The sequence below is a fragment of the Etheostoma spectabile genome, chromosome 5 (genome assembly GCF_008692095.1).
Source record: "Etheostoma spectabile isolate EspeVRDwgs_2016 chromosome 5, UIUC_Espe_1.0, whole genome shotgun sequence".
Taxonomy (NCBI): domain Eukaryota; kingdom Metazoa; phylum Chordata; class Actinopteri; order Perciformes; family Percidae; genus Etheostoma; species Etheostoma spectabile.
Window position 1 is genome coordinate 23,969,756 of NC_045737.1, and position 6,650 is coordinate 23,976,405.

The 6,650-nt window shown below is 36.8% G+C and overlaps 1 long non-coding RNA gene across 1 annotated transcript in view; it reads right to left on the bottom strand.

Moving 5' to 3' along the window:
- LOC116690017 (uncharacterized) overlaps positions 1–6,650 on the bottom strand; it is a 23,115-nt gene that overhangs the window by 14,414 nt on the left and 2,051 nt on the right. Inside the window, exon 2 of the long non-coding RNA XR_004332139.1 lies at positions 4,095–4,098. This is a non-coding gene — a long non-coding RNA (uncharacterized LOC116690017). The remainder of the gene's footprint in view (positions 1–4,094; positions 4,099–6,650) is intronic.

Genomic DNA, 6,650 nt, shown 5'->3' on the forward strand with positions numbered 1-6,650 from the left:
GGGGGGGGGGGGGGGGGGGGGGGTTGAAACAGGATATGTTGGGAATAACACAAAGCACAAAAAGTGTCACATGATCTGAAACACAGGGTTGATTTATTTGGCTTCAGAAAGAATCTGTTGCATGTGGTTTGGAGGAGAGAATGTTTTCCTTCTTTGCTCTCAGTGTGCTCAGACACAACACATGGAAACATTTTAAGAGAGGCCATGGGTCTGCAAAAAAAAGGGCCAGACATTTTATTTCTTCTCCCTCTTTTCATAGTTTTTTTCGTTCTTTTTTTCTTTTCTTTTCTTCAAACTGATTGAATTACATACATCTGCTTGCCACATGTAGAAATATCCCCTTTAATGAATATTTGCGATGCACTCAGGGGTTGCGACGTGCAATTACTAGATATGTTAATAGTTTATTTTGGTAAGAAGAGTTGTGTACCAAGTGGTGGGCTCTTCACCGATTCCATGCAAGTGTGGCGGCAACATATCAATGAACACCCTATTTACAGCCTCTATTTCAGTCTGTAATAAATACTCTTCCACTCACATGAGACTGTTGCAGGTCTGCTCTATTGTCTGCCATAAATATGCTGGAAGGGTTGGTTAAATATTGATAACACCAATTTTCTGCCTCCCCCCTACACCACACACCCTCTCTCCATCACCCCCACACACACACACAAACACGCACACACACACACATACACACACACACACACCAAACCCCTCCTTCTTTCTCTCCTTCTATCTCGCGGTTATTTCACCCTCCCAGTAACCTTGCTTATGCATATTGCATATGTAAATAAAGCACCCCGCCTCCGAAGTAATTGTGTGCATCTTCTACAGAGCTGCATATCTCAGCTCTGTGGTTAGCAGGGCGCACTATGGAAAAACTGAATTCTCTTTGTTTAGCATTCTTGATTCTTTTCTGTTTTGATTTATCCACCAATTCCAGAAATATAGATGTATTGATGAGAGAAGTACTGCAAGTAATAAAAAAATTTTTAAACTTTTCTTCTCAATTTTTTGTTTGAGTTAAGAAGGAGTTGGTTATGGGCGGGGCCGAGTCCCTTGTCCAGGAATTCTAAAAGATACAACATAAATGCTTTATCAACACAATTATCTAACTATACCATTTACAGTAGGTCAAATGGAAACATAGCTCAAGTGTTCATTACTAAGAACATCTTACTAGCTGGAGTTATCAAATTGGCTTCTTCCATCATTAATATTTTATTCATTTTAGCGCATAACATATGATACATACTGTATTGAACTGCTCGGTGTATTTATTGTTCATCTCACAGTCCAAGTAGTATTTTTTATGTCTTTACAAAACTCTTTGTCTCAATTGAGAGACAAAAAATATTTAGAGGCCAGTGGTACAGTTTGCTGTCCTAAAATAGGCTCACATAAGCCTAAAGATGCTTCAAAATTATGCGAGGCATTCTCTTTGTCTGTTGACTGTGTGGATAAAAAATAAAATAAAGTTTTCAGAAACACTGCACTTATATCATATATATATAATATATCATCAATAATATTCTGTGACCAGATGTGTGACCAGAAAAACAGATACACCAGCATGATGTCATTCCAATGTACACTAATGCCTATGTTTCATTTTTTTGTTGAGATTTAGTTTTTTGTGTGTTAAGCCAACTCTGTGGCATGTTTTGAGGCTGTAATTTGTGGTGATACGCTAATGAACTACATTAAATAGAACGTGTTTCTAATATTTTGTCCACGATTTTAGAGATCTCAAGGGGAAAAAATCTGATACATGTTAAAACATCAATCATCACACAACAAAAGTAGAGTTATACTATTATATTAGATAGAATTACAATGTATGGTGTAGTTTTGTGTTCATATGTTATCTAAATAGGACTATTCTTAATATTGAAACAGAAGTATATATTTCATGTATTGTGTGTATCTGCATGTTTCTTTGTGAAAACAAATGTCCTATTTATCAACTTTTGTCTTGGTTTTGGTGTGGGATTGGAATGCAGCAGAATGGAGTGAAAATAAATAAATAAAAACAAACCACTGTTAAATTATAGAAAATCATATGTTTTATCTCCCTCTTTTTTAATGTGTGAACATCAAATTGTATTCAGGACATTAAACTTAACACTTACTTCATACATATACTACATTTTACTATGTAAATTAAATTTGCTAGAATCTTGTTTCATTAAAGATAGTATAGTTACCCTGCCTTTTCAGAATAAAAACATGTTAAAGTACAACAAATAAGTGCGTAGCTTTACATTTTTACTTCATTTATTTTGTTTTTTCTGGCCGTGCTATTTATATATACAAGAAACAAACACGACCAAAAAGGTGTAGGCTGAAGCCTGAGCTTATTATACCTACCCTTTTTTACATGAAATCGTATTCTTTCATGTGAAAATGAAAGTTACAAAAATAGTATAAACTATATAACCCAGTACAACACAAGAACTCCAATACAATTTGTGTACGTTCTGGTATCCACACTTCTGTTTTATAGTTATTAATCACCTTGTGTTTAAATAATCTTTTTAATCGGTTGATTGTGTTACACTTTTTCATGTCAATTTTGAATTCATTCCACAGTTTAACTCCGTACACCAAAACACAGCTTTACATTGTTTTGCCATTTATAAGTTAGTGCATTGCCTATTCATGAGCCAAAGCCATAAATAACTTGTTTTAGTCAATGCACAATACACATTTGCAGTAATTAAAAATGGCCAGAATGCAAATGTTTGTATTACTTTTCATTGCATTTAGGATGTCAGATGTAATGCACTAACACTTTTCAACACTAATACATCTTAAAATGGCAAGTTGATTTGTTTTTAATGCACACTAAGGTTCAAGTGATCAATAGTAAGCCTGGGTAACTGAATACCACTATTATTTCAATTATGTGTTTTTTACATTTGACCAGCAAAGCCCTTTACTGTCTTATGAGATATAGGTAGGATTACTCAAGTCAACATGAGTGTGTGCAATGATACTCGGTCCATTTGACATTTGATCTGACCTTTGGTTGGATCTCTCATAGATTGTAGTTGTGGTTTTTCTCCTGTGATGCTCAATTAAATGATCATTGCAGTTTTCATTTTTCCCCCCAATGTGAGATTTGGCACCTACCCTCTTGTTTTCCCACTTGAATCTCACTGTCATTGTCAATTAGCCACCCATAATGCAACACTCAATCCAAACCAGGATATACAAACCTCTATTGAGTGCATGTGCATTGGTTTTGCTCTAAAGGTCACATATGTACTTGTTCCCACCTTATTTTTCAGTTATTTCTATTTAAGTTGTTTTAATAATTTGATAACATATAATCAATTCATCAGTCAATCAGTTTTAAGTACAATTCCAGTGAAATGTAATCCATAGCTTCTTCAGCTTGCGCATTATTCATCATAAAGGAGAATGGGCCATAGAAAAGTCTAAACAGAGAAAAAAGTCCTTGGTGGTTTTGATCCTTTATAATTCTCTTGGCCTTATTCTTGCAGCACCTTGTAAATATCCTTTAGGCAGGGTAGGGCACCACCTATTGTATGTTCAGCTGAACAAACCCCTCTGCAGTTTCTGTACCAGGCAGTAACGTTCCCAGACAGGATGCTTTCAGTGATGCAGTAGTATAAGATGCTTAGTATTTGAGGGGAAACCTGGAATTTCTTTAGCCGTCTAAGGTGACAGTCTCTGCCTTGCCTTTCCCACCACTGAGTCAGTAGTATGTAGAGCCCAGGTCAGACCCTAGGTGATGTGGGCACCATTGTACTTGAAGCTGTCCACCGTCTCCACTGAGGACTTGTTGATATTAAGGGGGACCCAGTTTCTTACCAAAGACCACTATCATCTCTTTAGTCTTGCTTACATCTTTCAGGTCAGCCTTTTCATTGCTGTCAGTGATCAGGCCCACCACATCTCTGTCGTCAGCAAACTTGATGATGGTGTTGGAGTTGAAAGTGGCTACACAGTGATGTGTGTACAGGCAGAACAGCAGGGGACTAAAAACACAGCCCTGGGGTGCTCCAGTGTTTAAGGATGAGGGTGGAAGAGGTGTGTCTGCCCACCTTCACTATCTGGGGTACAAAGCTATTACCTACACACATTGAGTTAAAGCAGTGTTAATAATCCAGAATCTTTGTTTCAGTGTGACTTGATAGTAGCTTGCAAAGAATGTATAAGACTATGTATAAAGAAAGGCAGGTTGTTACATTAAGTACACTAAAACTTGCAAAACTATATAATAAAATACAATGCTGTGCCATACCATAGCACCATAAAACATGATATCAATGTGCTCTCCATTGAAACTATATTCCAGAGAGCATGTCAGACTCCAATTTACACCATTATCAGAGCATGATAACCGTAATAGTGGCTGTCCTCCTGATTCACGTATTTGGCTGGAAATCAAAGTCATATCCAGGTGTTCAGTATGATGTCAGCCATCTGTGTATGTGTACACACAAACAGGTGTGGGGCTCGGATGACAGATAATCTCTCTACAAAGAGCTTATACCTCACACATCTGAGTGTCGTGGCAATATTTCTATTATCAGAGGCAGTCCTAATGACATCATGTCACGTCCAGACAGTGGACATAATTGAATGTGTGTGTGTCTGTGTGTGTGTGTGTTTTGTGCATTAAACCTATGTACTTTATTGTACTGTTTGTTAAATAGGTATATTGAATTTGGCTTGTGACGAATTATCAGTGTAACTTAGAAAAGAATACAGTTAAGTGATATTATACGGCCTTGTTGTATACTCAATTCTGATTTGTTTGACACAGCGATCTATGATGTTTTCTTTCTGTATAACAGAACTTTGCTAAGTATAACAGACAGTTGCCATGGACAGAGTTTTGATCACAGACTTTTGTGGACCTTTTCTAAATTAATAAAATCGTTTTAAAATAAGTATTCCTGCTTATACAGAGCTCAAACCTCCGATCATACCACTGATGCTAGACCCCTCCACTTTGGGTCGAGGTCCTGCATCACCGTCGGAGTCCTCATTTGCAATAATGACCGACTCGCTTTACATTTTCCCCAACCCATAGTATAGTATAGTATAGTAGGCTATTATTGTACATTATTGTACATAGTTTTAGTATTGTATAGTTGAATATTAGTGTATTCTCCTCAGTTGTCTTCTCTTTGCTCTGCTGTTTTAGGGTGACAGTGTGTGCTTCCTAGTGAGGCTGCATTCAGAAGCTATGGCCTTGCTTAATGAAACAGTCATCCAGAGAATCTGACAAAGTTGTTCAGTTCTAGACTTAGCAGATTTAGTTTTTGCTGGTTTCTCGATTCTCCATTGTTTGTACTCTGGTATACTTCTAGTTTTAAGATTGTGTTGGGGACATATTTGTTTTAATTTGGTCTTTCTGTATGGCTCTGGATTTCATTTTGAGTTGCATTTGTTTGTACAAAAACGGCTCTTTTAATAAGTTTGATGTTCTATGCTATTCTATTAATCTGCTATTTTCTATTATTCTATTTAATTACTTTCTTTTATATTCACTTATTCTCAACTATATTCAATCCTATCATATTTCATTACATTTTATATTCTATATCATTCTGTTACTCTCTATATTATATTCCATTACTCCCTTGTGTGTTGTAAGCCATTCTATTACTCACTACTGCAAGTATTCTTTTTTCAGTTCTATTCCATTTATTAATCTCTAGTGCTGTATGTTCTATTTTGCTCTTTTACTCTTTAATTAGTCTCACATTGCTAGACCTATCTCCACAGTGCTGTGTAGTATGGTCTGGCTAAACCACACACATGCATTCTGGGATAGGAGAAAAAAATGCTCTGGGTTGTTTGCTTTAAACCAATCACAATCGTCTTGGGCGGCTCTGAGCTCAGGACACAGAAACAGTGGTTGTGTAAAATGGTCTCGGGAATTTGCTCTTACCGGCGTATTGCTGTGTGTACTTTGTCCACAGCAGTCCCCACCAATCGGCCCAAAAACATCCCAGTTAGAAAGTAAATCCCATAAACATATTCTTTGTAAATCGTTATCAATCATTCCCCGAAAGAACCAAGCATGCTTGCCTTGTTGCACGTTCCAAATTTTCTCAAAACTTGCCAGTTTCAGTGTGTAACTTGCTAGCTTGAAGTTTATTGCTGTTTCCCATACAGAATGGAGTTTCAGAACAGCAACACACAGACAGCGGAAGATGAGGGTGAAGGGGCAGTTATCCAGGAATTGTACTTCAGTTGATCCAGACTACTCTTTAATATTCTATTCAAATGTCATCACACTCTACTATGTTGTATTCTCATCAACTGTTATCATGTGATTTGGTGTTTTCTGTTATTTTCTCTATTCTGTTATTTTTTATTACTTTCTATTATGTTGTGTTCTATTTTATTCCTATTGATGATATTTTATTCTGCCCCTCTTTACTGTATGCTAGTCTATTTTAAAGGAACACGCTGACTTATTGGGACTTTAGTTCATTTACCGTTACCCCCAGAGTTAGACAAGTCGATACACACCCTTTTCATCTCTGTGCGTGCTGTTACTCTGTCTAACGCCCCCACCATTAGCTTAGCCTAGCAAAGATCCTGTAGGTAACTTGTTCCAACTAGCTATTGCTTCCAATAAGTGACAAAATGACGCCAAC